The sequence below is a fragment of the Lepidochelys kempii genome, chromosome 2 (genome assembly GCF_965140265.1).
Source record: "Lepidochelys kempii isolate rLepKem1 chromosome 2, rLepKem1.hap2, whole genome shotgun sequence".
Lineage (NCBI taxonomy): Eukaryota > Metazoa > Chordata > Testudines > Cheloniidae > Lepidochelys > Lepidochelys kempii.
The window spans coordinates 267481190-267506980 of NC_133257.1; the positions used below are offsets into that span (position 1 = coordinate 267481190).

Sequence of the window (25791 nt, forward strand, 5' to 3'; positions counted from 1 at the left end):
TAACAGGTCCTTATGCATGAGGTGATCCAAATGGAAATCCTCTGCGAGGACACTGGATGACCCTTCATCCTATCTGCTGTAGAGTTGAAGAGTTGAGTCACTTTACGGAAAGGCTCGGTACATTCTAAGTAAAAGCGAAGGCCCTCCGGATGTCCAGGGTATGAAGACGCCTCTCTTCACTAGTCTTGTGTGGTTTGGGACAGAACACTGGGAGGAAACAGTCCTGGTTCATATTGAAGGAGGACACCACCTTCGGCAGGAAGGCTGGGTCGGGCAGCAGCTGAACCTTGTCTTTGTCGAAGACTGTACAGCGGTTCTGAGGTCAAGGCTTTAATTTCAGAGACCCGTCTCGCTGACGTCACCACCACCAGGAACGCAACCTTCCATGACAGATGAGAAAGGGAGCAGGAACCCAGCAGTTCAAAGGGCGGGCCAGTGAGCCTAGAGAGGACCAAGTTAAGATCCCATTGAAGGATGGGAGCCCACGCCTGTGGGAAGAGTCTCTCCAGCCCTGTGATAAATGAAGGCGGGAGGGGAGCTCCCTTTTATGGGCACCCAGCCAGCTAGCTATAAAACCCCTGTTAGTAGCTGCTCTCTACTCGCTTTACTTGTAAAGCGTCCATAGGTACAAGGAAGGGAGTGGACACTTGACCAAAAGAGCCAATGAGAAGGGTAGAACTTTTTAATATTGGGAAAGAACTTCCCCCTTTGTCTGTCTGTGTTGTTCTCCCGGAGAGCAGAGACAGGGCTGGAACTATGCTGTAAAAAGCTTTGGGCCAGGTATGAAAAAATCACCAAATAATACCTAGAAACTACTCATTTGAAACCCCAGATATGTAATTAGATCAGGAAATGTCTAGGAAGACGCAATTAGGTTTCTCTCTCTTATTTCTTTATGGCTTGTGGACTCCTCTGCGCTAACCCCAGGTGCTTTTGCTTTGCTTGTAACCTTTAAACTGAACCTCAAGAGAACTATCTTGATGCTTAATCCTTGTAATTTTTTAAAAATCTAGCAAAAACCCTACATTCCAAATGTCTTTTCTTTTTGTTTTTAATAAAATTTACCTTTTTTTTAAGAACAAGACTGGATTTTTGTGTCGTGAGAGGTTTGTGCGTATGTTGCTTAATTAGCTGGTGGCAACAGCTGATTTCCTTTGTTTTCTTCCTCAGCTCTTCCCCGGGAGGAGGCAAGTGGGGGGGAGAAAGGGATTGAGGGTACCCCATGGGAAGAAATTCCCAAGTGCGCCTTCCTGGGTTCTCAAAGGGTTTTTTGCACTTGGGTGGAGGCAGCATCTACCCATCCAAGGTCAGAAATAAGCTGTAACCTTGGGAGTTTAATACAAGCCTGCAGTGGCCAGTATTAATTTTTAGAATCCTTGCGGGCCCCCGGCTTCTGCACTCAAAGTGCCAGAGTGAGGAATCAGCCTTGACAGCCCTTTCAAGAATCCAACTGTCATGTCATGGGAGTCCTTGGATCACCGGGTGAAAAGCAGAGATGGCCACAAGATGCACTCTAATGGAAGCGTGTGCCAGGCCCTGGTTCCTCAAATGGAGCAAGTAGTCCAGGACAGCCTGTATGGAGGGACTTCCTGTTTGGGCGCCTAGTGGGAAAACCTCGTCCACTTGGCCAGGTAAGTCAGTCTAGTTGAGGGCTTCCTACTTTCCAGGAGGACCTGTTGGACTCCTTCTGAACAGGTCCGCTCCTCCGGGTTCAGCCACACAGCATCCATGCCGAGAAGTGGAGGGACCCGAGGCTGGGGTGTAAGAGCTAACCGTGGTCCTGCAACAGTAGGTCTGATCAGTTGGGGAGGGGCCGCTGACAGGTTCATGAGTGTGCCGAACCAATGCTGGCGAGGCCACTTCAGGGCGATCATGATAACCTGCGCCTGGTGTCTCAATCTTTGCCAGGGCCCTGCTGATGAATGGAATCAGAGGGAACGTGTACATCAGGCTCCCTGACCATGACAGGAAGGCAGGCATCGGAGAGGGAGCTCTTGCTCAGAGCCTGTCGAGAACAAAGCCAGTGGCATTTCCTGTTCTGTCTGGTAGCAAACAGGTCCATTTGGGGAGTTCCCCACCTTAGGAAGGTCATGCAGACTACCTCTGACTGGAGTGACCACTCATGGTAAGAGGAGAAAACCCTGCTGAGCTGATCTTCCAGCATATTCCGGACACCGCGAAGGTGACAAGCTTCCAGGTAGATTTCGTGGCTGATTCAGAAGTCCCACAGACGGAAAGCCTTCTGACAGAGAGCCAACGAGCGCGCTCCCCCTTGCCTGTTGATGTAGAACATCGAGGCTATGTTGTCCATCAGGACTCGTACCACCTTGCCCGACAGGTGGGACAAGACAACTCCACACACCAGCCAGATTACTCGGAGCTCTTTGATGTTTATGTGCAATTGCGCCTCGCCTGGGGACTACATCCCCTGTGTCTGGAGGTTGCAGAAATGTGCTCCCCAGCTGAGCTCCGAGGTGTCCGACACCAACTCAATGGAGTGAAGAGGGTTGTCGAACAGAACCCTTTCTAGGACTGTCCTGTGGTTGGTCCACTATCTCAGCAAGAAGAAAAGGAATACTTGTGGCACCTCAGACTAAAATTTATTTGAGCATAAGCTTTCGTGAGCTACACCAATGAAGTGAGCTGTAGCTCACGAAAGCTTATGCTCAAATAAATTTTAGTCTGAGGTGCCACAAGTATTCCTTTTCTTTTTGCGGATACAGACTAACACGGCTGTTATTCTGAAACCTGTCATTATCTCAGCAAGGTAAGTATCACCTGGGGAATGGTAACAATATTCTCTAGGGGGTCTCGGGACTAGGAATAGACTGTTGCTAGCCATTACTGCAGAGGTCACATCTGAAGCCTGGCATGGCAGACCACGTAAGTGCATGCTGCCATGTGGCCCAGAAGGCAGACAGACCCTGGCTGTAGTCAGAGCGAACGCAAGACTTCCGTGATGAAGTTCACCATCGTGTGGAACCTTTCCAGTGGCAGAAATGCTCTGGCACAGGTAGAGTCGAGGACCACTCCGATGAACTCTACTCTCTCCACTGGCACCAACACTGACTTTTTGTCATTCACCAGTAGGTCCAGAGAGCGGCACATAGCTTGAAGCACCATGACATCCCTTCAGACTTGTGACCTAGAGCCACCCTTGATAAGCCAGTCATCAAGGTATGAGTAGATTTGGATACCCCGGCACCTGAGGTAAGCCACTATCACTGACATGCACTTGGTAAATATTTTCCGTGCTGTCGCCAGGCCGAACGAGAGGACTGTAAACTGGCAGTGGTGGGGCTGCACCATAAACTGGAGAAAGCGTCTGTGTCCTTGAAAGATCTCTGTGTGGAAGTATGAGTCCTACAAGTCCTTCCAGTCTCCCGGATCCAGGGAGTGGATAACAGAAGCCAGAGAGACCATGCGGACCTTTAGTTTCTGTAGGTACTTGAAGTCTCGGAGGTCCGTAGACCGCCCTTGGCCTTTGGGATTAAAAGGTACAAGGAATAGAACCCTTTGTTCCTGTTCTCGAGAGGAACTTCTTCCACTGCACCCGGCTCTAGTAACACCTTTACCTCCTGCACGAGTAGACTCTCATGAGAGGGGTCCCTGAAGAGGAATGGGAAAGGTGGGTAGGAAAGGGAAGTAGAAAGGAACTGGAGGGATATAACCCCATTCCACTGTGCTGAGGACCTAGTGGTCCGAAGTTATAGCGGTCCGTGCTGGGAGGAAAAGGGAAAGGCGGTCAGAGAACACTGGGAAAGATGTATGCGGGGAACAGTCTGGTAGTTTGCCCTCGGGCGCACCCTCAAAAAGATTGTTTGGCACCCTGCTTATTACGGGTCGAGCCCAACTGAGCAGAGGGTGGAGGCGGGTGGCTCGGGAGCACTTGTTACCCTTGGCTAGTTTATGGGGCTGGTCCTACCAAGGCTGGCTTCCCTGGCCCTGAGGCTACTGCGGTTTGAACCGCTTACGTGCCAGGGCTGGGACGTAAAGACCCAGGGTTTTCAGGGTGGTGCGGGAGTCCTTGAGGCCACGCAACTTGCTGTCTGTTTGCTTCGCAAATACAGCCCCGCCATCGAAGGGCAGGTCCTGCAATTACTGCTGGGTCTCAGTGGACAACCCAGATAGGAGCAGCCAAGAGGCTTGTCCCATGGAGATAGCAGAAGCCATGGTGCGATCAGCAGCATCTGATGCTGCCTGGAGGGCCACCCTGGCCGCAGTCGTGCCCTGATAAAGGATGACTCGGAACTCCTTCTTGGAAGCTTCGGGGAGCAACCCTTCGAACTTGGCCATGGCTTGCGACGTATTAAAGACAAATCAGCCAAGGAGGGCTTGGTGGTTGGCCACTCTCAGCTGAAGGATGAAAGACAAATAAACCTTATGTCCAAAGAGATCCAGCCTCCTTGAGTCTTTATTTTTTGGGGGTGGCACCAGGTTGTCCCTGCCTCTCCTTGTGGTAACCACCTCTACCACAAGGGAATTAGGAGCTGGGTGGGAGTATAAGTACTCATGTTCTTTGGTTGGCACGAAGTACTTGTGTTCGGCCCTTTTACAGATAGGGGGCAGAGAAGAGGGGGTCTGTCACAAGGGATTAGTGATTTTAGAAACCCATTCATGAAAGGGTAGAGCCACTGTGGCAGGAGCCAAGGAGCAAAGGACAAACAGAGGCCAAGGGCTCTTCCAATTCCTCTGCCTGAAGCCCCAGGTTAGAAGCGACCCTCTTCAAAAGTTTCTGGTGCACTTTGGCGTCATCTTGAGAAACTGGGCATGATATCGTCCTTGTCAGACGAGGCTGCCGGTGCCGCAGGAACCTGCACATCCATTGGCAGTCCAGCAGCTCGCTCTCGTTGAGTCCTCCTGGACCTGCGGGGTCTTACCCCACAAAGCCTTGGGCACCGGAGGGGGATGGGATAACTGAGGCCACTGGCCTCTCTGAGGCTCCCAATACTGATCGAGCAGCCTGGGAAGGGTGAACCCAGAAGGGTTCCACAGATACCATGGTGCCGGCCACTGAGCCTGGGGCCATGGGATGGGTTTCAGTGCCGATAATGTAGTCAGCACTGCCAGTGCTTGTCCCACAGTCAGGGAACCTTGCTCCGAGCTGGAACTACCAGCCAAGTGGCCGGTACCAGGCGACCAGGATCAGGCTGAGCGGTGGCTCTTGTCCAACCAGAGCCGGTCGCTGCGTCCCAAAGCCGACCTGTTCGAGCAAGATGAGTGTCTTGGTCGGGATCTCGGGGACTGATGGTATTCGGTGGATCTGCATTGGATACCCAGCGATCCACGCCTCACGCTACTCAACCAGTACTGGGACATCGAATGGGACCAAGAGCTACTACAGGCCAGTTGCTGGGATGATCATCCTGAGTAGGGCGACCTCCTTCTTGGAGACAGGCAACAACGTCCCAGCCATCGGCAATCTCTGGAGCCCGATCAGTCCTGGGATCAGTACCAGGCCCTTGGAGATGATCGGGGCCGGTGCCATAGGGTCTACGCCAATCTACCGGTGAGGTACACCTCAAGTACCTCAACCAGTGCCCCCGCTGCGGGGACCAAAGAGGGCTCCGCTGAGCCTGCCTCTCCAGTCCTGAGGTGTGACTGCTTCGGGCGGGCAAACGCTGGCAGGACGTCCCTCTCGATGGGGATCGGTACCACTGAGGCGGGGACACATGCATAGGTCCCAAAGCAAGTTTTCCCCAAGACCGGGGTACCAGTACAGCCAGTGTGGGAGGCATCAGGATCTCTTGAGCCTCTTGAAGGGCTTCGGGCGTCAACAGCATCTGAAGCTGGCTATAGACTGCACCGCTATCTGGGGACGCAGGTGAAGCATGGGATGGGCTGCACTGCTAGACGTGAACTGGGGCCCGACTTCCCGAAGAGGGTGTTGAGCTGCCCGGCACGGGTAGCGGCTGACCCCTAGCCCTCTCCTTTCTCTTACAGAAGGTAGGAGAGCTTCCCCTCCCAGCCCTTTTTGGCTTCTTCCCTGGAGCCGTGGAGGAGGACCAGTGCCGACTCATGGATAGTGCTGGCGGAGCACTGTGCATGGAGACTGCAGTACTCGGACCACTGCCCTGGTGCCAGAGTGAGTGCTGACTCCATTAGGAGTGCTTTCAGACGGATATCGCGCTCCTTCTTCATCCTAGGTTTGAAGGACTTACAGATACGGCACTTGTCACTTATGTGCTCTTTGCCTAAGCACCTTAGGCAGCTGGTATGTGGCTCACTGATGGGCATAGGCCATTTGCAGTGATCGCAGGGCTTAAAGCCTGGGGACCGGGGCATGCCCCATCCCCTGGCTGAGTCCCATTTGGGACTAACGAAAAGTTGAGAACTACTACTCAGCATAACTAAGAAACTACTAACTATATACCACTATATTGCAGGTTTTCAGAATTCATAAGAATAGAAAATGAAACAACGCTAGCTGAAGCAGCAGATGTTCCAGCACCATCACTGGTGGCAAAAAGGAACTGAGGGTGGGGGGAGCTGGCGGCGCCCCTTATACTCTACCATGTAGGGGGCACCAGAGCCAGTCCCCTAAGAATACTGGTGAGAGAAAAACTTCCGGCATGTGGTGAGCACACACACCTAACATGGAATGGATATGAGCAAGCACTCGAAGTAGTACAGATATTTGTCTGCAGCATTTTGTCAAAGGCCTGGGAATCATTCCCAGGTGTTGCCAGTCACTGGTTGTGGTCAGGTTGGAGCATGGGACTAGCCTGAAGGTCAAGAGATGACACAGTTTTAGTTCAGAAAAATAGTTCTTCAGACTAGTAGTTCCCTTGTGCTTGTAACCTGTATGGCTTCTTAATTTAGCTAGTCTGATTTTTTTCTCCCAAAGCCAGCTAATGCTAAAGGGGGGAGGGATAGCTCCGTGGTTTGAGCATTGGCCTGCTAAACCCAGGGTTAAGAGTTCAATCCTTGAGGGGGCCATTTCGGGATCTGGGGCAAAAATTGGGGATTGGCCCTGCTTTGAGCAGGGGGTTGGACTAGATGACCTCCTGAGGTCCCTTCCAACCCTGATATTTTATGATTCTATGATCAGTTTCCACCTTCCTAAATGCAGGCAGGAAGTCAGTGGAGAGGAGGAAGGGAGTAACTGCTGCACTTCAACCACCATTGTATTTACATTTCCGTTCTCTCAACAACAAATAAATTTAATTAGGACCAAACATGAGGCACCACTTGGAAAACAAAGGTTGAGGTTTCTGAAGAGAAAGGGGTGCAAAAGTAGGTTTGGATCCCTTTGCGGTGTTATCAGGTGGGCATTTTGAGAGAATGATTCACTTCCTTGTGGAACTTAAAACTGCAATAGCTAGGGAATTACTGAATCTCAATGGGCAGCCAAGGTATTGTGTGCTCATAGACACAAGCAGTTTCCAGCTGAAAGGAAAAGGATAAGGGACTGGACATACTATTTTATCCAGTACAATGCTAATTGGTTAAGTCATTTTTCTTAAAATAAAGGACTTCCACCCTACTTTAGGAAGGGAGATGAACCATTCCTTCCCATACTCTATCACTGGGGTCGGCAACCTTTCAGAAGTTGTGTGCCCAGTCTTCATTTATTCACTCTAATTTAAGGTTTTGCGTACCGGTAATACATTTTAACGTTTTTAGAAGGTCTCTCTCTCTAAGTCTATATTATATAACTAAACTATTGTATGTAAAGTAAACAAGGTTTTTAAAACGTTTAAGAAGCTCCAATTAAATTAAAATGCAGATCTTATCAGTTTAGTGCAGTGGTTCTTAACCTGGGGTGCACACACCCCCTGGGGGTGCGAGACATGCGAGTTTTTTTTAGAAGGTAAATCATCAAAAACACAAATTAAGCACAGTCACATAAATACAACTACTTTGTTTCATCAAACCTATGTATTTATTAACATTATGCATTTTTTAACGATTACTGTAATATACAAAGCTTTTAAGTTTTCAAGTTTTTAAGCTAATTGTAGTGTAATTTTTGAAAAGGGCTGCAGAGCGCTGGGCCCAGGCAAGGAGCAGAGCCCTGGGCTGGCTGCCGGTACCCCAGGAGGGCTGAGCAGGGCTAGAGGCCCGGACCCCGGCTGGCAGGGGGCCGGGCGGCTGGAACCCCAGACCAGCAGTGAGGTGAGCAGCGCCAGCGGCTGGTATCCCAGGCTGGCAGCAGGCTGAGAAGGGCAGATAGCCGGGACTCCAGCTGGCAAGGGGCCGGTGGCCAGAACCCCAGACCATCAGCGGGCTGAGCCAGGTGCTGGACAGAACCCTAGACCAGCTCACCCACTGCCAGTCTGGGGTTCCGCCGGCTCCTGCCAGCTGGGGTCCCAGCCGCCGGGCCCGCTCAGCCCGCTGCCGGCCGTGGGTTCCATTCTCTCAGGCAGGCAGCAGGCTGAGCAGGACAGGCGGCCAGGACCCTGGCTGGCAGCAGTGTGCCATTAAAAATCGGCTTGCGTGCTGCCTTTGGCATGCGTGCCGCAGGTTGCCGACCCCTCTTCTATCAGATTATTTGGCACAGTATTTTGAATAAATATGTACTGTATCATGTACCAGACAAGCAAGCAATCTTAGTCCACTGTTAACTTTTTAATCATTTCCAAAAAAGCATAAATTTCCACGTTACTTCCACCAAGTTAGACTATTAGACGAAGGTTTTAGAAATCCAGGTTACTTTTCACCATTAGTGCCAATTGTTTACTTCTTGCATTTCCTCCCAGGTTGGGCAATGAAAATAAACTAGTCCATTTCTAATCAAAAGTGTTCTTTATTACTTAAGATGTCTGCCATACCACCATATCACTGAGAAACATCAATATTTCACACCCCTAGAGGAAGCACAGAAGATGGCCAAAAGATCAGTGTGCTTTATATGTTTGCAAAGCCATAAAAGGAGCAAGTAGGGAGAATGTGTTTGAACTTGTCATCCTCTCAAATTTTATTAGCTCTCTAAATAATGTCTTGGACTCTTACTTTAAAGCCTGTTTTTACTGGGAATGACAATGTGAAATGATGTACTAAGACAAAACTGACCAGCCTCCAATATTAAAATTGCATAATAAGGCACTTCCTCCCCAAACCCCTCAACCCTACCTGCTGCCCCAAGCTCAGCTGCTCTTCTGAAGGAAAAAGAAAAGGAGTACTTGTGGCACCTTAGAGACTAACCAATTTATTTGAGCATAAGCTTTCATGAGCTACAGCTCACTTCATCGGATGCATACTGTGGAAAATGTAGAAGATCTTTTTATATACACACAAAGCATGAAAAAATACCTCCTCCCACCCCGCTCTCCTGCTGGTAATAGCTTATCTAAAGTGACCACTCTCCTTACAATGTGTATGATAATCAAGGTGGGCCATTTCCAGCACAAATCCAGGGTTTAACAAGAACGTCTTGGGTGGGGGGGAGGGTAGGAAAAAACAAGGGGAAATAGGCTACCTTGCATAATGACTTAGCCACTCCCAGTCTCTATTCAAGCCTAAGTTAATTGTATCCAGTTTGCAAATTAATTCCAATTCAGCAGTCTCTCGTTGGAGTCTGTTGTTGAAGTCTTTTTGTTGTAATATTACGACTTTTAGCTCAGAGATCGAGTGACCAGAGAGATTGAAGTGTTCTCCGACTGGTTTATGAATGTTATAATTTTTGACATCTGATTTGTGTCCATTTATTCTTTTACGTAGAGACTGTCCAGTTTGACCAATGTACATGGCAGAGGGGCATTGCCGGCACATGATGGCATATACCACATTGGTAGATGTGCAGGTGAACGAGCCTCTGATAGTGTGGCTGATGTGATTAGGCCCTATGATGGTGTCCCCTGAATAGATATGTGGACACAGTTGGCAATGGGCTTTGTTGCAAGGATAGGTTCCTGGGTTAGTGGTTCTGTGGTGTGGTGTATGGTTGCTGGTGAGTATTTGCTTCAGGTTGCGGGGCTGTCTGTAAGCAAGGACTGGCCAGTCTCCCAAGATTTGAGAGAATGATGGGTCATCCTTCAGGATAGGTTGTAGATCCTTGATGATGCGTTGGGAAGGTTTTAGTTGGGGGCGGAAGGTGATGGTTTTAGTTGGGGGCTAACACGGCTGCTACTCTGAAACCTATCACTAAAGCTGGCTTTTATAAATCAGGTTATGAGTGGATGCTGGAAAGCTTTACTTAGGGTATGTCTACACTACCCGCCAGATCCGCAGGTAGTGATCAATCTATCGGGGATCAATTTATCGTATCTAGTGTAGACGCAATAAATCGATACCCAATTGCTCTGCCGTTGACTCCTGTACTCCACCGAGGCGAGAGGCGGAAGGGGAGTCGAAGGGAGAACAACAGCAGTTGACCCCATGCCATGAGGATGCGAGGTAAGTTGACCTAAGATATGTCGACTTCAGCTACGCTAGTCTCGTAGCTGAAGTTGGGTATCTTAGGTCGACCCCTCCTACGCCCCCCTGGGGCAGACCAGGCCTAAGTTTGACTGTGAATTAAATCAGACAAACCTTTTCAACCTCTACACTAGTAGCTGGTTAAGATCCTCCAAGAAAGAGGTATTCAAGATAAAGCTTATTCCACACTGACAGAAGTGGGGACAATTTAAAGATGCAGTTGAGATAACTGAATTTCCAGGGGGTGGGCAGTTTTAACTAGTCATTCCAAGTACAGTGGTTTGCCATTAAAAATCCAACATCTACCATTTAGTACCTAACAGAATTATTTCCTGTTCTAATTCTATATACTGAAGTATCTCAGGTATCATTGGGTGTTAACAGTAGGTAAGTATGGACTTTGATGGCAACGTCTCATACTAATTTTGTACGTTTCCTGGATTTGTTTGGTGTATCTGTATCACAATTTGGGTGGAGACAGGAAGAAACATACTGCGTTAGTCAAACACCTCTAAGTCTGAGGAACAGCAGAGGCTTGAAAAAAAAAAAAAAGGGTAACATTTTACAATATGAAGGTACTTAGCAATTTAATTAGCCATTGTCACATGTATACTCCTACATTATAGCCTAGGCTCTTCTCAACGCAAATAGTCAATGGTTACAGAATTCTATTTATTCTTAATTATTTGCTAGTATATGCAAGCACACAGGGTCTTATGGAACAGATATGCTTACCTCCTTAATCATCCCTTGGCTACATGAGCCAGTGCACCACAATGAAGCAGTTTGGCTACACAGCACCTTCTGTTATTCAAGAACAAGTGTGGCATTTGAGCCTAGGGTAGTGACAAACTCAAGGTTTGTTAATTACTTCATCCAAACATGCTGTCAAGCTAAGTCAGACTCACCTCTTCCCCACAAAAGAATCGTGTACAATTGGGTCACTCAAACTCTGCATCAGCAGAACAAACAGATGACACAACACGAGACCAGACAGGCTGCGGTAAAGGAGGAAAAAACTGATAGAAGAAACAAGAAAAGGAAAGAGGTCCAGCCTGCCAGAAATTACATCCTTTGGACCACATTTAGACTCTGCTACCTAAAACTGAGCAGATGCAAGTGCCAGAAACAATAAAGAAGCCTCAAGTCTGAGAACCTGAGCAAAACAAGGAAAACTGAAGATCTTCCAAGGAAGAGGGAAGGATTTCATGTTGTTAAAATGCTTTCAGCGCATATTCATTCTGCAGAGACTTCCATGGGAGGGTCCCACACACAATGCCTAGCATTAGGACTTACAGATTCTACCAGACTACACTCCCCATTTCATCCCCAGTCAGCTGAAGCAGCTGGACCTGCCTGCCCAGCTTTGCGGCTAAACTCCAGCGGGAGCCTAAGCAGTCTCCACACACCATATTATGGCTACGATTTTCCAACTGATGTTTCAGTATGTATGCACCAATGATTCTGCTTCAAAATTTTGTGGATTTCAAATATGGAATATATCTTTAATGAGAGATGATTCCATACCTTAAAAGCAGATGTTCCCTTTGTGTGTCCTTAATCTCCACAAACTGCTGATCTGTAAAATAAATGAATACACAATTAAAAAGGAAGCCAAGGTTATAATCAACTACTTGGGTGTCACAGAGACTGATCTTTATCAGGGCTGGCCAGCCCAAATTTTAGTCCATGGCTTTGTACAAACTAGTCCACTGGAAATTTTACTTTGCTGTTTTCCCATTTCTGTGGCCTGGGACCCTCTCGCTTGGCTTATGCCTCAATGACAACACAAACTAAAGCAGACGTTAGGTTACTAACCCAGCCCTGAACCCTAACTGTAACAGTCTAGGAAGCAAGTTGTACAGCAGCCTCTAATAAAAGGCTAGATAGCACTGTTCAAGTCATTCTTGAAAAAAGCCAGAAGGAACCATTGAGGTCATCTAGTCTGACCTCCTGCATCTAGTCATCCAGTCTGACCTCCTGTTTGAACTAGAGCATCTTTGTTAGAAAAACATGCAACGTTGATTTAAAATTATGCAGTGATGGAGAATCCACCACAATCCTTGGTAAATTATTCCAGTGGTTAATTATCCTCACTGTTAAAAATCTGCACCTCATTTCTAGTCTGAATTTGTCTGGCTTCACCTACTGGAATCTTGGTATGCCTTTGTCTGGTAAACTGAAGAGTCCTCTATCATCAAATCCCTGTTCCCCATGTAAATACTTACAGACTGATCAAATCAGCCCTTAAAACTTCTTTGTTAACCTAAATAGATCGAACTCCCCAAGTATCACTATAAAGCAGGTTTTCCAGTTCTTTAATCATTCTCGTGGCTTCCCTCTGAACCCTTGCCAATTTATCAACATCCTTCTGGGAAGGATATTTCAGTAGCATCTGAACCAGTGCCAAATACAGAGGCCATATAACCTTCTTACACCTAATCAATATTCCCATGTTTATACATCCAACGATCACATTACCCTTTTCCGTGCAACTTTGCACCATCATCTTATGTTCAGCTGATTATCCCCATAACCCCAAGTACTTTCAGAGAGTCACTGCTTCGCAAGGTAGAGTCCCTCTCAGCCAATATGCATGTCCTGTATTCTTAGTTCCTACATGTATGACTTCACATTTGGCTGCACTGAAACATATTGTTTGCTTTTGCCTAAATGATCCAGATAACTCTGTGCCAGTGACCTGTCTTCTTCATTAACCACTTTCCTCTATCTTTGTGTCATCTACAAACTTGGTCACTAATGATTATGTTTTCTAGCAGGTCACTGATTAAAATGATTAACAGCAGAGTGCCAAGAACCAATCTTTGCAGGACCCCTCTAGAAACACAGCCGCTCAGTGAAAATTCCCTGTTTACAGTTACATTTGGAGACTTGTCAGTTAACCCGTTTTTAATCATTTAACATGTGCCATGTTGATTTTGTATCATTCTAGTTTCTTAATCAAAACGCCATACAGAACCAAGTCAAATGCCTCACAGAAGTCTATTATCTCAACACTATTACCTTTATCAACCAAGCTAGATCTCTGAAGAGATTACGTTAGTTTGACAAAATCTATTTTCCATAAACCCATGTTGATTGGCATTAATTATATTACCCTCCTTTAATTCTTGACCAAGTCCTGTATCAGCTGTTTCGTTATTTTGTCAATTAATACATATACACAAAATGTAAATTAAATTGAAACTGAACAAATGAAATACAATATAGCTGCAAGAGACATCACTAAAGGTAAACTGATACTGGAATTTTGTGTCTTCTGGGTTATGCTTCATGGCATGAGAACACAGCATCAGAGTCAAACAACAAATGTTGCTAACATGGCACTCCTGGTGCTTATGACCTATACCAGCCATTCACCAACAACGGCTACCTCGTGACTAAGTGCAGAATAAAACTGAACCAGAGCAATGAAAGATCAGAACGTAAGCTATCAGAAATCAAGTTAGTACAAAGGCACACAAGCAGCAGCACTGGTGCAACCATAAGAGAACTGAGTGGTGACGTACTCTGGGAGGAGAAGCATCAAGAAAAATATCACCCTCATGGCTTGTACACTCTACTAGCCAGTACATGCAGAGTATTAACATTCATTCTTCAGAGGGAAGGAGTCCTGCAAGACAGGCACCTGGAACTTGAGGAAAGAACAGAGGATTCACAGCAATGTAGCAGCTGACAGGAACCCTGACACATAAATCACACACAAAATAGTGTTGCAACTCACAATTTTATCACGATTCTCAGAAAAAAATTTCTTAGAATCGTAGGTCCTGGAATTGTGCAAGTAAGTTAGTCTCTCCACTTTCATTTGAAAAAACAGTATGTTTCTAGCCCTCATGATTGCAGAGAAGAGCTTGAATATGTGATCCAAGTGTACTCTAAAATTCAAAAGTAGGCATGTAAATAAAAAGCACAAAATGATGTTTTGAAGTTCCGTGATTTTGGGGAGCCTGATTATTTTTGAGCACTTGGGACTGGCAATATTACAGTTATGATTTGATAAATTAGATTGACTAAAATCACTGGATTATATCTTGGCCCCATTAAAGTCAATGGGAGCTTTCCCACTGACTTCAATGAAACCAGAATTTCATCCATTTTCTTTGACAAAGATACATTTGCCGTAACTTCTTGCTATGAAAACTGCACAGAATGATAGTCCTCAATATAACTCAAATCATCCATCATATTATGTTCCTTTGATCTCAACTGCCCCAAAAGCCCAAATCCCTCCACGGGAAAAAAAATATAAAACATTAAAGCTATTTTGTTCTAGGCCAGAGGCTCTCAAACTGTGGCTGATAACTAGGGGTCCAGAGAGAGCTGTCTGGCCAAATGGTGCTGAAGCAAACAAACAAATGTAAAGAAAGAAGATATAGAACAAAAGTAAACAGAGTGTGATCAACACTTAGAAAAGCATGCCTCCCTTAACACATTAAAGAGAGCTAAAAACACACTAGATAAGAACATAAGAACGGCCAGCCTGGGTCAGACCAAGGGTCCCTCTAGCCCAGTATCCGGTCTTCCAACAGTGGCCAATGCCAAGGGCCCCAGAGGGAATGAACACAATAGGTTATCATCAAGTGATCCATCCCGTCGCACATTCCCAGCTTCTGGCAAACAGTCGCTAAGACGACCATCCCTGCCCATCTTGGCTAATAGCCATTGATGGACCTATCCTCCATGAATTTATCTAGTTCTTTTTTGAATCCTGTTATAGTTTTGGCCTTCACAACATCCTCTGGCAAGGAGTTCCACAGTTTGACTGCACATTGTGTGAAAAAATACTTCCTTTTGTTTGTTTTAAACTTGCTGCCTATTAATTTGGTGGCCCCTACTTCTTGTGTTATGGGAAGGAGTAAATAACACTTCCTTATTTACTTTCTCCACACTAGTCATGATTTTATAGATCTCTATCATATCCCTCCCCCTCACTCCTCTTTTCCAAGCTGAAAAGTCCCAGTCTTATTAATCTCTTCTCATACGGCATCTGCTCCTGTGACAGAGCGGGGAGTGGGGAGGACTGACCTAGGGATGTCGCAGGGGAGTTTTACTGGGACTGTCTGCATTGGGGATGGGATAGCAGGGGGTGACTTCACTTGAGGGATGATACCTGAGCCAGGAAGGAGGTTGGGGCCAGGTGACACCTTTGCCCAGAAAACTGGACTAAGGCTAGAGGAGGAGCCAGGGGGAGGCTAGGTGAGACTGCTAGAGGGGGTCTCAGTTTGGAGCGGTCTGGGGAAACAGAGGGAGCCCCAAGTCTGGGGTCTAAGCTCCCTGCCCCCCAGAGGGACCTGACTGAGGGGTCCTGTTTGTACCTACAAGCTCTGTTTGGAACTGTGTTCCTGTCATCTAATAAACCTTTCGTTCTACTGGCTGGCTGAGAGTCATGGGGAATCACAGGAAGAGGAGGGTGCAGGGCCCTGACACCCCCACACTCCATGACAGCTCCACACCCCTAATTATTTTTGTTGCCCTTTTCTGGCCTTTTCCAAGTCCAATAGATCTTTTTGAGATGGGGCAACCACATCTGCATGCAGTATTCAAGATGTGGGCGTACCATGGATTTATAGAGACACATTATGTGATATTTTCTGTCTTACTAAGTCTTTTCCCAGCATTATTTTTCTATGTAAACAATTTTTCAAGTTGCCACAGATATGTAGGATCGTTAATGAGGAGGGAGGTGTCCACGTGACAATCTACACTATGAACATTTTGGGGAAGTTTTAAGCAGTTTGAGCACCACTCTGCATTATTTCATACCTCTGTATAGCATCTTTTCCACATGCTCACATGCAGGGCTCAAAGTCCTGTACATCCGCATTGTCCCAAAGGGTTGTGCAACCAGGTATATGAGACGCTTTGGATCTCTTTCAGAATTGCATTTTTGGCATAACTAAGGAATACCCGCACTCCATCTCCCATCACAAAGGGCAGGAATGGGATCAGATGATCAATTGATGAAACGCCAGCGAGCGCTAAAGGGCACTGAAATATTGGTGGCATGGTTTATCTCAGTCACTAATTAGTAAAGCTATTACCCAAAGGATTCTAAGATCTTTCACATGGCAGTTCTCTTATTTTTATGTTAGTAATCCCTCAATTGAGACAACTAAACATGAACAATTGTTTATTTCTGTTCAGACAAGAGGTAGGAATAAAAAGGCATCACAACTTATGTCATTCCACCCCAAAGCTGAAGGACATTTTCCATAATTCCAACTTCATGGACAGTAGAATTTGTTGTGGTGCTTTAGATAGCTGTTTCGCTTTTATCAGACTTGCCCATGTCTAAGGGAAACCAATCTGAATCCGTTTAGGAAAATATATGGAATGTTCTTTCAAAAGCTACAATTATTTCACATCAAAGTTAAGACATTAACTGAACCAATAAATTCCAACTTGTGGTTCTCACAGCACCCCTGCACATAGTGGGCCAGATCTTCAGCACAACTTCACGGATTTTAATAAAGCTGCACCATTTTACAACAATTGAAGACATGTCCTAGTATCACTTTATATATAGGGTCTGTGAAGGACTGTACTAGCCCTTTAAAAGTCAGCCAGGAGCTCACAGCCTGGGATAATCAAGGAGATTGCCTGCTCCACCTTGGACTTCCTTATTTAAACAGAAAGAGGAAGTTGAACAGGGGAGAGAGATTAGAGACATCTAGCTGACAAATGGGGGTGATCTCTCTCCAGCAGGTTAGCCTGACTAGGCACAAAAACTTTTTTTTTTTTTAAATTTGGGAAACACAACCCTTCTTAGCCTGAAGTATATAAGTCCCTGGTAACCCCACATGTTGAATACAGCATGCAGTTTTGGTATCCTCATCTCAAAAAATATAAATTAGAATTGGAAAAGGTGCAAAGAAGAGCAACAAAAATGATTGGGGTATGGAACAGTTTCATATGAGAATTTTTCAGCTTAGACAAGAGATGACTAAGTGAGGGGGGATATGACAAAGGTCTATAAAATCATGAATGGGGTGGAGAAAGTGAATAGGGAAGAGTTATTTACCTCTTCACATAACACAAGGACTAGGGGTTACCCAATTAAATTAATAGGCAGCAGGTTTAAAACATACATTAGGAAGTAAGTCTTCACACAACACACAGTCAACCTGTGGAACTCTCTGCCAGGAGATGTTGTGAAGGCCAAAATTGTAACAGGTTCAAAAAAGAACTAGATAAATTCATGTATAATACATCCCTCAATGACTATAGGCCAAGATGGCCAGGGATGAAATCCTACACTCTGGGTGTCCCTAAACCTCCAACTGCCTGAAGCTGGATGACAGGGAATGGACCGCTCAAAATTTCCCTGTTCTATTAATTCCCTCTGAAACATCTGGCATTGGCCACTATCAGAGACAGGATACTGGGCTAGATGGATCTTTGGTCTGACACAGTATGGCCATTCTCATGAGGGGAAAGGAAGACTGAATCAACACTCCAGCTTGGAGGAGAACCATGAGCTAGAGCAGACAGAAGACTCCCAGGGAATAAAAAGACAACAACTCCAGTCAGGTAGAGGTGCAATTTGGACTCTGAAGCCTTTATTTTTATTCAGACAGTATAGGATAATAAAACAGCATAATATTGAGGAAGAAAGCCTCTGTGAAGGGAAACTGAGGATGACCAAGACAGAGCCACACTAGCCCAGAAGAGGTTTCTCCAGGGCAGGCACACCATTTACAGCATCCGAAACTTGCTAGGTGCTTTCCAGTCAAACAGTATGATCTTATGACACACTTTTGACCTTGACTTCCCTAGTATAAACACATAGCAACATGTACATATAAGAAGAATTTTAAAACACTACAGTAGACGCTCATTAGTAGCAACAAAGCAGTGCCCTTTTGCTATGTTGCTCCAAAGCAGCTGTTGCTGTTATGGGGAGTGTCAATAATTAGAACAGAATAGAATCATAGAATTTCAGGGCTGGAAGGGACTTCAGGAGGTCATCTAGTCCAACCCCCTGCTTAAAGCAGGACCAACCCCCAATTTTTGCCCCAGATCCCTAAATGACCCCCTCAAGGATTGAACTCTCAACCCTGGGTTTAGCAGGCCAATGCTCAAACCACTGAGCTATAGCTCTCCCCCCTTCTCTTACACAATTCACAGTAGAGAAAGTGTTCCCAGGGGAAATGTTGCTCGTAAGCAGTGGTTGGTCTTACAAGGTGTTGCTGCAAACAATATCTACTGTATAACAAATAAGATACTACACTGCACACACAATTCTCCCTTTGGGGAGAGTGAGAAAAACGAACCAAACGACACACTAGTCATGTCATTTAAAGCACTACCAGAAGGCTCTCAGATACTGTGCCGATGAAGGTAGGAAAGGAACTTAGCTAGAATTTAGTGGATCCCTACCGGAGGGAATTTACAGTCTTAGTCTTGCTAGATGGGGGTTTACGTTAATGGAAATGTACTATATCTGTGGTAACAGTAATTAGTGGTGTAATTCAAACATAATGTTAAAATAAAAACACTAAAAACTGCATTAATGTAAAACAGACCAAATGAGAATGAACACCATCTCCACTAATGCAAAGCTATAATAATACTGTACCTGGTGACACACATAGGGTAGATTTGGTAAACCAAGATATATTTATTCTTAATGTATTACAGTCACAAAACTATATCCATATTTCAAACAATTGTGTGTTAACAATTCATCTCTATATTAAAGGGTGTTGCAAGATATTTTTCAGATCCTTAGTGCTCAGGATGACAATTGCTTCCCTCACTTCTCACACCAGGGTTCGTTTTTCCTTGACAGCAGCTGCCTTTGTAGTCTGGTTAGGAAAAAACTATGGTATGCTCAGGTAGTAGTGCTACCGTTGTTCATGCCACCTACTAAAGAAACATCCCACCACCGCAGAAAACCAGGTGAGGCAGGGTGAAAATAAGGATTCCCTACACCCCACCCCACGAAAGATCATAACTAGTCATTTAAATTAGATGACACCTATCCCCATGAGTTTAGTGTCTTTTAATGTTTGTAAACCATCTAGTCCAATGGGTAGGGCCTTACCAAATCTACAGTTCATTTTCATTAATTTCACAGTCATACGATTTTAAAAATCATAAATTTCATTATTTCAGCTATTTAAATCTGAAATTTCATGGTGCTATAATAGCAGGGGTCTTGACACAAACAGTTGGGGGGGGGGTCACAAGGTTATTGTAGGGAGAGTTGTGGTACTGCTACCCTTACTTCTGCGCAGCTGCTGGCGACGGCGCTGCCTTCCTTCAGAGCTGGGCTGCTGGCCAGGAGCCCAGCTCTGAAGGAAGGCAGCGCCGTCGCCAGCAGCAGCGCAGAAGTAAGGATGGCAGGGTATGGTATTGCCACCCTTACTTCTGCGCTGCTGTCTGCAGAGCTGGACCCTCAGTCAGCAGTCGCCACTCTCCAGCCGCCCAGCTATGCAGGCAGCAGCGCAGAAGTAAGAGTGATATTGTAAGGGTGGCAACACCATCCTTCTGCACTGCTGCTGGCAGGGCGCTGCCTTCAGAGCTGGGCACCCAGCCAACAGCTGCTGCTCTCCAGCCGCTCAGCTCTGAAGGCAGCACAGAAGTATGGGTGGCAATACTGTGACACACACACCCCAAAATAGCCTTATGACCTCCCTGCAACTCCCTTTTGGGTCAGGACCCCCAGTTTGAGAAACACTGGTCTCCCCCCATGAAATCTGTAAAAGCAGACCAGATTTCATGGGAGGAGACCAGATTTCACAGTCCATGACGCATTTTTCATGGCTTAGAATTTGGTAGGGTTCTAATTATGGTGTTAGTCCAGACTTTTGTAAACCCTGACCCATCAAGCCATACAGAATGGTCATGAAACCCACTGCCTTCACCTTAATGCTACCCACCATATTTCTTCACCATAGGTGAAAGGCCTTCACCGAAAGTAGTAGTAGCTACATGTCGTCTGCAACAGCAACTTGGCAGACAAGAGAAACTGCTTCCACTTCAAAAGCCACTATTCCTTACCAGGGCCCCTTCCTCATTCTTGAACTCAACAAGCGCTTAAATCAAGTGTTTATGCTAGAAATACAGTGATTATGTTTTCTGCACAGGGACTACCTCCAAATGTATGTTGCATTCTTGTGCAAATTAAATTTACTGTTTCCACTCCTGCATGAGAAGACCTGGATGAAGCTGACAGTACATTAGAAGATCTCAAATCTAGAAGATGTCACTTCTAGAGTGTTTGGCTATAGCTTTTCTTTCCTCTCCATTGGAAGAAGTAACTCAGTCAAGTTTAGACTTTAAGTTTAAATGTGTTGTAGAGTGGGATGAAGGCAGTCAGACCTATTGGTCAGAGAAAATGGTCAGAGCAAGAATCAGGTACTGGAACCAGAGGTCAGAGCGGATGACTGAGTCAGGAGTCAAACCAAGGGTCAGAGCCAGAGTCAGTAGCCAGGAGTGTAAAGCAGGGATCAGGAACAAGACAGGAGGGCAAGAACCAAGAACAGGACAGGAAGGCAGGAATCAGGAACAATGCAGGACTCAGGAGTCAGGCGAGAAGGCAGGGTCCAAGATAGCAGCCAGCCTAGTTGCTTAGACAATGTCCTATGTCCCAACCACCACCACCCCTTCTGGCTTAAGTAGTGAGTTTGAGCCAGAGGGGCCAGACAACTCTGCCAATCAGAAGCTTTGTGGGAGGTGTCTATGGCCACCAGCCCATACTCCCTGATGGTACCAGTGAGTTGATAGGAGGTGGCAGAGGTCTGAGGACTACCTGGGGATCTGTAGACCTGGGTTTGAGATTCACAATCCCTCACAAAAACGTTACAGAAATATAAAAAGTTTTCAAAAGCTAAAAGAAGTCTTGCATTAAATTCCAAACCTGAGCAACCTTCTAGAGAAGTGTTCAGGGACAAAAGTCAGCCTTACCTGGCAATTATCGTAAAGAAAGCCTAGTCCTTCTCTTTCGCCACGCAGAACATTTTTTTGCTCAGAAGTCAAAATCTTCTGGGGTACAGTGGGAATCTGTACTAGCAGCAGTCATCAACTGAAGTCACACTATTCCAACTCAGTCCAGAAGTCAGACCATGGAATTAAGAACCTCTTAAGCGGACCGATTTTCAACGTGTGGAAAAGCTAGACAATATTCTTTGGAAATGTCCATGCTTCCTGCTTATGCACGATAATGGCCTTTTTGCTGAGGTGCTCTAACCAAGCTGTTTGACACACACCAATGGACAGAGAGAGGTGAACTTGGTTCACAAAACCAGGCAGCATCAAATAGCCAAGCAGCTGCCCAAGCACAATATTTTCATAGTGCCAAATGTTTTCCGACATGAAGCCCACCCCGTCCATAGAAGGGATTAGTGGAAGAAAGAAACACTTTGGTAGTGACCTTTTGAAACAGGTATTCTTCTTTTCTTTACCCAGCCTCTGCTTTCCTGATCTGTTGCAGGCGGTCAGCTCTATTTTGACAGATGCTCCTTACTTTAAAGCTTCCTCCTTTTTTATTTGCGCAGATTTTCCAGAAGCTGCAGAAATATTTTGGTAAAGATGGTTCAGGACAGCCACCCAAAAATCCACTCTTCTGGAAGAACTAAATGAAATTTTCTGCAAAGTCTCCTAAACCAGCTTGTTTTTAAACCATGTATTCAAGCCAAGGAGGGATGGGGGAAATATGGATTAGACTCTGAAGAGAACACCAGTTCTATCTGTAGCTTTTGCATTAGCACTATGCAGGGATGGGAGGACTGCTTGTAACAGGTTTAGGGGTCAAGCCAGAAATTCTGGGTTCCACATCTATTGAGAAACTGGAGTGCTACCTTCAAGCATTTTCATTACACGGAGATTTGTGCAGCAGTGGAAGGTCTCCAGGACAGGATTTCCTTTCCTTATTTGCCTCACATAACTTATGACCTTTAAATAAGCCTCATCTACACTTAACTCTCCCTTTTCACTATTTCCCACCTTAGGTGAAACGTAGGGAAAGGCACCAATAGCCAAGGGCCTTTTAACCAGCAGGGCTCAAGAGTGCCACCTTCTCAAGATAATCAGGTGTACCAGAGAGATGTTTGAAGCAACCAAGTTTCAGTAAGGAACGATCTGAATAGAAAAGCTGTCCCTCAAACGTGCTGGTAAAGCAGCAGCATCCAATACCAATGCCCTTTTGCAGCCATGGATTGCAGAGAATTTGATTCCATCTAGGGAAAATGAAGTCCAAAAAATTGCAAGGAGACTCATGACTACATAAATCAAGTTTTTATATAATGGAGGAAGAAAAGTTCTCCCAAGAAAAGCTTCCTGCATCCTGAAGAAGATTCCTGCTCAAAATGGAAGTTAGTTCTGGATGTAGGCGTTTGGTACCAGTATCTGAGGAGCTTACCACTAATATTAGCTGCATGTGCCAAGTAATAGCAACCTGTTAAGCAACACTTGATTCAGTGGTTACCTGAAAGAGGATCAAGGAGGCCTTTGGAAGGAGATAAGGTTAGTTATCCTGAGTAATAAAAGTAACTTTTTTTGGAAGAAGGAGAACAGATGCCATCTTCAACTAACAGTGAGAAAGTAGAGTCACAAGGTAGGTGAGGTAATATCTTTTACTGGACCAACTTCCATTGGTGAGAGAGACAAGCTTTCGAGCCACACAGAGCTCTTCTTCAGGATAGAAGTTGGTCCAATAAAAGATACTACCTCACCCACCTTGTTGGTCCTAGGATATATGAGAGACACGGCTACAACTACACTGCATATAATAGTAAGACAGTAGGTCCAACATAACTAACCAACACTGAACGGACACCAACATAGAATACAGAAGTAATACTGAGATTTCAAAAGTAGTGCTAACAGATCAGATGCATCCGATGAAGTGAGCTGTAGCTCACAAAAGCTTATGCTCAGATAAATTTGTTAGTCTCTAAGGTGCCACAAGTACTCCTTTTCTTTTTGCTAACAGAAAGCCTTCTTACCCCTGTAATCAAATATTAGTATAGAGGCAGGTCAGCCAGCCTGTTGGTGTCCCAGATACCATACTACTTACTGGACACCAAGAACTCAGAGATAAACACAAATTATTCTACTGACCAGACTGCCTTCTCTGTGGCTAGCCAACAGCAAAAATACCAGAGGAAGATAATTCAGTGGATACAGCGCTGATTAAGAAATTAATGCCCAATCACACAGCCCAGGTTACTGTAATCTCAGTTGTATCTGATCCGATTGTTTCGCAATACAGCACACACTGCACAGTCTGAGCCAAATCCAGGATTGTAATTTTTAATAGCTAGCTGCTTCAGTTTATTCATTTATAGCTAAACTGAACAAATGACCATTTTGGTTACCATTAAGTAATCATTAGTAACTGGACCCAAACGAGAAAGCTCTCATCATTCAGTCATGTTATGAACATCAAGAAGCTTTTCTTCACTATAGTCACCAGACAGGTATCAAGGAACATTTAGAAATATTAAAAGATTTCACACCAAAGAGGAAATTAAATCTTACGATATAAATAGTGTCAAAATATATATACCAATTTCCTGGGAACGGTACTACTTTCTCGGGGATCCATTTTTGACACACTATTCTTCCTCTATACCCTCTCTCTGAATGATCCTATCCACAAACAAGACATTAACTACCATATTTAGGTCACCAATGAACAAAATCAGTATCTTGGTGGACTGATAATAATCAATGCATCTGATGAAGTGGGTTCTAGCCCACGAAAGCTTATGCCCAAATAAATGTGTTAGTTTCTAAGGTGCCACAAGGACTCCTCGTTTTTTCAATGGGACACAATACCACCTACAAAATATCGGAATGACAGAATAGGTCATGCTTGTGGGGGAGTAGCACTATATGAGAAAGAAAGCATAGGGTCAAATATAGTACAAATCTTAAATGAACCAAACTGTACCACAGAAAAATCTATGGCTAGAAAGTCCATGCTTGAATAGTAAGTATATAGCAATAGAGATATACTACCAGCCACCTGACAAGGAGGTGATGGTGATTATGAAATGCTCAGAAAGATTAGAGAGGCTATAAAAATAGAAAACTCAATAAAAATGGGGGATTTCAACTATCCCTCCCCAATTAAAGGTTTCTGGCTTCCAGCTCTCATCTCTCTTGAGCAGAGACTCACGTCTCTCTCCCTCAGTCTATGGAACTCTTTGCCAGAGGATGTTGTGAAGGCCAATACTATAACAGGGTGCAAAAAAGAACTAGATAAGTTCATGGAGGATAGGTCCATCAATGACTGTTAGCCAGGATGGGCAGGATGGTGTCCCTAGCCTGTTTGCCCGAAGCTGGGAATGGGCGACAGGGCATGGATCACTTGATGATTACCTGTTCTGTTCATTCCCTCCGGAGCACACCTGGCATTAGCCACTGTCAGAGACAGGATACTGGGCTAGATGGACCTTTGATCTGACCCAGTATGGCTGTTCTTATGTTCCTTATGTTCTCTACCTTATGACTGGGTTCATGTCACCTCAGGATGGGATGCAGAGATGAAGCCTCTTGACACCATAAATGACAGCTTCTTGGAGTAGCTAGTCCTGGAACCCACAAGAGGAGAGGTAATTCTTGATTTAGTCCTAAATGGAGCACAGGATCTGGTCCAAGAGGTGAATACAGCTGAACCGGTTGGTAACAGCAACCATAATATAATTAAATTTAACATCCCTGTGGTGGGGAACCAAAGAACCCCACCACAAGTAATATTTAACTTCAGAAAGGAGAACTACTCAAAAATGAGGCTAAAAAAACCTCATTAAACGAAAATTAGAAGGTACAGTCCCAAAGGAAAATGCCTGCAAGCTGCATGGAAACGTTTAAAAAAAACACCAGAAGAGGCTCAAATTAAATGTATACCCAAAATTTAAAAACACTGTAAGAGGACCAAAGGAGTGCCACCATGGCTAAAAGACAAAGTAAAAAGAAGTAGTTAGAGGCAAAAAGGCATCTTTTAAAAATTGGAAGTTAAATCCTACTGAGGAAAATAGAAAGGAGCATAAACTCTGGCAAATCAAGTGTAAAAGCATAATTAGGCAGGCCAAAAAAGAATTTGAAGAGTAACTAGCAAACGCCTGGAGGATTACTAATGTGAAGCCAAATTTTTTTTTTTTTTTTTTTTTAAGGCTCCAGAGGCAATCCCAGCAATTACAGGCCAGTAAGCCTAACTTCAATACCAGGCAAACCAGTTAAAACTATAGTCAACAACAGAATTATCAGACACATAGATGAACATGATGTGTTGGAGAAGAATCAACATGGCTTTTGTAAAGGGAAATCTTGCCTCACCAATCTATTAGAATTCTTTGAGAGGGTCAACAAACATGTGGACAAAGGTGATACAGGGGATATAGTATACTTGGACATCCAGAAAGCCTTTGACAAGGTAACTCACCAAAGGCTCTTAAA

General features: G+C 45.2%; 1 protein-coding gene across 8 annotated transcripts in view; it reads right to left on the bottom strand.

Moving 5' to 3' along the window:
* The window catches only part of MAP4 (microtubule associated protein 4), a 276274-nt gene that overhangs the window by 208025 nt on the left and 42458 nt on the right, over positions 1-25791 (bottom strand). For all 8 annotated transcript variants that reach the window (XM_073329155.1, XM_073329157.1, XM_073329156.1 and 5 more), the window contains exon 2: positions 11887-11938. The gene's annotated coding sequence lies outside the window, so the exon portion shown is untranslated. The remainder of the gene's footprint in view (positions 1-11886; positions 11939-25791) is intronic.